The sequence below is a fragment of the Notothenia rossii genome (genome assembly GCF_949606895.1).
Source record: "Notothenia rossii genome assembly, contig: scaffold_313, whole genome shotgun sequence".
NCBI lineage: Eukaryota > Metazoa > Chordata > Actinopteri > Perciformes > Nototheniidae > Notothenia > Notothenia rossii.
The window spans coordinates 29,866-37,007 of NW_027639437.1; positions in this window are offsets into that span (position 1 = coordinate 29,866).

Genomic DNA, 7,142 nt, shown 5'->3' on the forward strand with positions numbered 1-7,142 from the left:
GTAGGTTTGTGTCATGAGTCTTCACAGTACTATGAAATGACATTGAGCCACTACTAAATAATGCGCACCAGCGGTGATTGAGAAGTGGGTATACGCCGTATACCTGCGTATACCCTGGACTACACCACTGGTAGTGTCTCTACTTTAAAGAGTCCTCTCCTGCTGATGTTCAGGTGTATATCAGTATGTAGTGTCTCTACTTTAAAGAGTCCTCTCCTGCTGATGTTCAGGTGTATATCAGTATGTAGTGTCTCTACTTTAAAGAGTCCTCTCCTGCTGATGTTCAGGTGTATATCAGTATGTAGTGTCTCTACTTTAAAGAGTCCTCTCCTGCTGATGTTCAGGTGTATATCAGTATGTAGTGTCTCTACTTTAAAGAGTCCTCTCCTGCTGATGTTGAGGTGTATATCAGTATGTAGTGTCTCTACATGTCTCCATGCTTTAATGTTCAAAAAGCTCTTTATTTTTTCTCATACTGCCTGTGCTGCAGCACCTCTTTTCACCCTCTGTCTGAAACCAGAGCCCAGTCTGCTCTGATTGGTTAGCTGGCCGGCTCTGTTGTGATTGGTCAACCGCTTAGAGATGTCCCGCCCCTTAGCCTATCACCAACAATGTGTTGGAGCGCTAGCCAATAGAAGTGCAAACGTTACCTAGTGATTATACTAACTATATTACAAAAGTAAACATGGTCAACTTTAAAGGAAGGTTTGATATTTTCAAATTGGCTGCTTAAATGCGTACAAACTGTGCTATTTGATAATTAAAAAAGTCAGTCAGTTTGCAAAGATATTGTGAATTTGGTCGACTTTAAGAAATGTTTCTATAAATCCCCCCAAAATAGAAGCATCCTCTTTTTTGTTTTTAAATACAAATGACTCCATCATGTAACTTTGACACAAGCGAATAGACTAAACTTTCTTTGTTATCTTTGTCCTTCTCGCGTGCTTCTCTTCTTTATCAACCATGGCTGTGGAGTTCAGAGGATAAGGCTGCATGCACAGATTGAAACATGCCTTTGAAACCTCACTATCTGACAGCCACGGTTTACTTCCATGTTTTGGTACATTCAGCACATACAGTATAACTGTATTTAAAATCATCTTCTCAAGTGAGCTCTGGGGCACACAGCGGTTCCACTAATCAGATAAACTGGACTAGGCTCGTGTCCCTGCATTTTCGGCAAAAGTACAATTACGTTTCCTTATTAGCCTTTTCCTCGCAGGGTTATGTAACATTGTTTTTCAATTGTCTCCATCTTTTTAACCCTTTAACTGCCGGACCAAGAAAAAAAGCTATGGAAAAATTATTTTTTTGCATTTTCTTATCAAATGAGCCACAAATAAGCACAAACACATTTTTTTTTTTAACTGACCACACAGTTTGGTTTTTATGGGCCTCTACCAAATGGTCGAGCTGGCCTTCTATGGTAAAAGTAATCATCATATACAGTACAGTGTTTGCAAACTCAAATAAAACACAAACTCAAATACATTTGTTTCTTTTATGGAAAATGAGCAATATATAAAACCAGATATATTCATAAAAGATAATTAATTATTATTAAAAAAAAAAAAATGGAAAAAAGAAATTTAAAGTGTTTTTCATGATAAAAAAAAGACTTGCTCATCTTACTGTATATGCTGAATTGGACTAACAGGAAACCACTGGCCTAACAGCAAATGTCTATATCCTGTGTTGGCCTAACTTGCTCATCTGTGTGCAGTTTTGGGCTGAATGCCATGCATGAAAGGTACTATATAAATTATTATCAGTTTTTCACTCTGAGACTCAGAAGGCAGTACTAGATTTAGTAATATTACCATGAATCTAGCCATTTATTTACCATATTTTATTGGAAAACATCTCTGAAACTATGAAAAAGTCATATTGCTAGCTTACCATAAAAGGCCAATTCCACCGATTGGTTGAGCATATTTAAAAAAAAGAAATTACACCCTTATTAGAAAAAAATGTGCATCAAGTTATCTAATTATGTTCAGTCAGTGCCCTGCCACTAAAATATGTCAAAATTGATATGTTTACCTTACAAAAGTTGACCAAAAAGAGTGATTTCTTCAGCAGTGATTTTTAGCATTGCCAACTTTCTCAGTTGAAGCTAGCTGAAGGGCATTCTGTTTGAACCACAGTGACATCTAGAGGTTGTTTTGTGCATAACATGTCAACCAAAGGGTAGAGCTGGCTGAATCAGATGGAGTTCAACTTATTTATTTATTTTTCAACAAGATATCAAGACGCGAAATGTGCTCTACCAAATGGTGGTGCTGGCAGTTAAAGGGTTGCAACCATAAGTAGGTTAAGAATTACATTTGCAGCATCGGTTACATTATTATTTCTAGGACAAAGCCCTGCATTATTTGACACTACGTTTCCCCACAGGATCAGGGCACATCACCAGACTCTGCTCTTTCCTGACAACGTCTCCTTTCACAGCAGACACCACTGAATGACATGATGTGTACAGCTGCCACCCGTGTGTCACTTCCATATCAATGCGCCCTTTGTCTGGATGTCCTAGATGTCTAGTTCTGGAGGAGAGAAGTTGACTTATGTGGGTTTTTATTTGTTTTCCCCCGTGTCGTGTTGTTCTCTGCAGTGAAGCTTTCTTCTTTGTCCTGAAAAAACTGCCATCTTAACATCCTTAGGAATCTTTAACACCATCACATACCCTTACATCTGCACAAGAACATACGTCTTTCCCCCTCACACACACACGCCTACACACAGCTTATTGTGAGCTATAGGGATAAATGAGTCAGTTCCATTTTTTTCACTCTGGCCAGTGTGGAGGTGTCATGCGTGATGCCAAGGCTGAAATCAATGAGAGCGTTACACAAGCGGCCCAGTGAAGCAGAGAGAGGGTCTGTACCCCGGTGCTCATGTGCCAGTAAACCAAAGCTGTCCAAAGAAGCGGAGGAGGACGCCGGCTTCTTAAAATACTCTCTTTCTTTTGTTGTGTAACCCAATGGAAAACAAACCCAGATCTACTACTTGCCAGTTCTAGCCGCTGATTCAACATCAAAGGCTCATTTCTCTGACGCATTTTGTTTAGATTCCTGAACCAGTGAGGCGGCACTTGAATATTCAAACCACCTGTCAGAGGCTTAGGGATTTTTTTATACCGGGTTTGTTTGTTTTAATTCAGTTGTCGGCACTCCCTCCAAAGTGTACCTCTTTAAAAGAGATTATATTCTACTTTAAAGAGTCCTCTCCTGCTGATGTTCAGGTGTATATCAGTATGTAGTGTCTCTACTTTAAAGAGTCCTCTCCTGCTGATGTTCAGGTGTATTTCAGTATGTAGTGTCTCTACTTTAAAGATTCCTCTCCTGCTGATGTTCAGGTGTATATCAGTATGTTGTGTCTCTACTTTAAAGAGTCCTCTCCTGCTGATGTTCAGGTGTATATCAGTATGTTGCGTGTCTACTTTAAAGAGTCCTCTCCTGCTGATGTTCAGGTATATATCAGTATCTAGTGTCTCTACTTTAAAGAGTTCTCTCCTGCTGATGTTCAGGTGTATATCAGTATTTAGTGTCTCTACTTTAAAGAGTCCTCTCCTGCTGATGTTCAGGTATATATCAGTATGTAGTGTCTCTACTTTAAAGAGTTCTCTCCTGCTGATGTTCAGGTGTATATCAGTATTTAGTGTCTCTACTTTAAAGAGTCCTCTCCTGCTGATGTTCAGGTGTATATCAGTATTTAGTGTCTCTACTTTAAAGAGTCCTCTCCTGCTGATGTCCAGGTGTATATCAGTATTTAGTGTCTCTACTTTAAAGAGTCCTCTCCTGCTGATGTTCAGGTGTATATCAGTATGTAGTGTCTCTACTTTAAAGAGTCCTCTCCTGCTGATGTTCAGGTGTATATCAGTATGTAGTGTCTCTACTTTAAAGAGTCCTCTCCTGCTAATGGTCAGGAGTATATCAGTATGTAGTGTCTCTACTTTAAAGAGTCCTCTCCTGCTAATGGTCAGGAGTATATCAGCCAATGGTTGGTTAGCCAATAGAAGCACAACTGTTACATAGTGATGTCACCATGTCCCCGAAAGTAAACAAAGGAGTCCAAATTATGCGTTTTAGGTATAATAGGGCCCTACATCGCCATAAGATGATTTCACGACCCATTTAATTGCACAAAAAAGGATGTGGACTGAATCATCCTCTGTACCGACCATAAACAAGTGAAAGAAGACAAACTCTTTTAAATTAGAAGTGTAGATTACAAATGTCATTGTTGATGAAAACATGCTGTTTGTGACGACTGAGCTCATCAGTGAGGGGAGCTTCACATGTTTCAGTTCCCTCTGTTTAACTTCATAATGGAGTGATAACAGTTTGCTACCTCGTGTACTGAACACCTGGACTCTACAACTCTTTTAGGAAATGCATGATCTGGCAACACATTCAGCATCTCATACAGTACGTCAGTGAGGCATTTTTATCTTTCCCACTTTCTCAAGAAGCCCGGACAGGACAGCCACCGCTGCATTGTGACATCCTCCACTCTCTGCAACACTTTCCCAATACTCCTTTACAATTTGGTGGTCTATTTAAGCTGTCAACACAAACACCCAGCTGCTTCATTAACTGTGCATGTGTCTCCACAACTATCTGCTGCTGCTGAGCTTTAATCAACGTCACCGATGACTCCAGGGAGTGAGATATCTTCTTTCATCACTTCCAAAACCTTCTCCATGTACAAGTTTTGATATATGCTGCAGGGGTTGATGAAAACACAGCATTAACTATACTGCTGTGCCGTATAAAGAAGCTGTCAGGAGAGTAAAACCAATGTGGAAGTATGTTAAACATTCATGGTGTGACTCCACTGGTTGTAAAAAGAAGTCTCATTATATAAAAGTCTACGTAACTTTTCACTAGATTAAAGAAGCCCTTTTGTTACGTAGGTTTTTCCGTTACATAGTGACATCACTTTGACAATCACAACAGAGCCGGCCAGCTAACTAAGGGGGACTCTTTAAAGTAGAGACACTACATACTGATATACACCTGAACATCAGCAGGAGAGGACTCTTTAAAGTAGAGACACTACATACTGATATACACCTGAACATCAGCAGGAGAGGACTCTTTAAAGTAGAGACACTACATACTGATATACACCTGAACATCAGCAGGAGAGGACTCTTTAAAGTAGAGACACTACATACTGATATACACCTGAACATCAGCAGTAGAGGACTCTTTAAAGTAGAGACACTCCATACTGATATATACCTGAACATCAGCAGGAAAGGACTCTTTAAAGTAGAGACACTCCATACTGATATACACCTGAACATCAGCAGGAAAGGACTCTTTAAAGTAGAGACAGTACATACTGATATACACCTGAACATCAGCAGGAGAGGACTCTTTAAAGTAGAGACACTACATACTGATATACACCTGAACATCAGCAGGAGAGGACTCTTTAAAGTAGAGACACTACATACTGATATACACCTGAACATCAGCAGGAGAGGACTCTTTAAAGTAGAGACACTACATACTGATATACACCTGAACATCAGCAGGAGAGGACTCTTTAAAGTAGAGACACTACATACTGATATACACCTGAACATCAGCAGGAGAGGACTCTTTAAAATAGAGACACTACATACTGATATACACCTGAACATCAACAGGAGAGGACTCTTTAAAGTAGAGACACTACATACTGATATACACCTGAACATCAGCAGGAGAGGACTCTTTAAAGTAGAGACACTACATACTGATATACACCTGAACATCAGCAGGAGAGGACTCTTTAAAGTAGAGACACTACATACTGATATACACCTGAACATCAGCAGGAGAGGACTCTTTAAAGTAGAGACACTACATACTGATATACACCTGAACATCAGCAGGAGAGGACTCTTTAAAGTAGAGACACTACATACTGATATACACCTGAACATCAGCAGGAGAGGACTCTTTAAAGTAGAGACACTACATACTGATATACACCTGAACATCAGCAGGAGAAGACTCTTTAAAGTAGAGACACTACATACTGATATACACCTGAACATCAGCAGGAGAGGACTCTTTAAAGTAGAGACACTACATACTGATATACACCTGAACATCAGCAGGAGAGGACTCTTTAAAGTAGAGACACTACATACTGATATACACCTGAACATCAGCAGGAGAGGACTCTTTAAAGTAGAGACACTACATACTGATATACACCTGAACATCAGCAGGAGAGGACTCTTTAAAGTAGAGACACTACATACTGATATACACCTGAACATCAGCAGGAGAGGACTCTTTAAAGTAGAGACACTGACTACATACTGATATGAACTTAAACACTTTAAATACCTTACTAAATGTTTTCCTTATAATGGTCTCAATCATTACTTTTAATTCTTCCTCAATACAGCATGATGGTTATGTTGTAAATCCTATCTAGAGTAAAATAGATGATGAAGCAGCCTTTGCTTTAGGGTGAGGCTAACTTGTGATCATGAAGTTGTCCTGTCTGGGTGTTGTCTGTGATTTAATCTTAATATATGAATGTGCTCTAAGTTCATGGTTAAGTAAATAGCCCCAAAAAATGTTTTGCAGTTGTACTGAAAGTTTTTTCGTTCGACCCTCTTGTCCTCTGGTTGTACATGTTGGTTGAAAAGCATAGATACTGTAGGTTGTCAGAAATGTCTAATTCTAATGGGAGTACTGATTTTATTCTGAAATATGCACTGAAACTGTTTGTCTGCAACCAATCACATGATTCGGGTTTTGTTTTGTGAACCATACTGTGTCTGAAAATCATTTTTACATTCGCAGGCTGGACACACCACTGATAGATGTTATTTAGGACTATACATATGGACAATTTATAGAAACCTGAGTAGTGAACTCATGGTGATGTTATTAAAAATATCACATATCATCAAAGCTACTTTACCTGCTTTTGTTTTATGCCATTTCTTTCTACCTAGCATACCCTTAAATAGTAGTTGTCAAAGTCCTTCTGAAAAGAGAACAACATAAGTTTGTTTTGTCAGTCACCTTACAGCAAAGCTTTCACAACTTTAAACCACTTAAGTATGCTGTGTACTTCACCTCCATAGTCAAAGATACAACCTTATTTCAAGGCATTCCTAACAA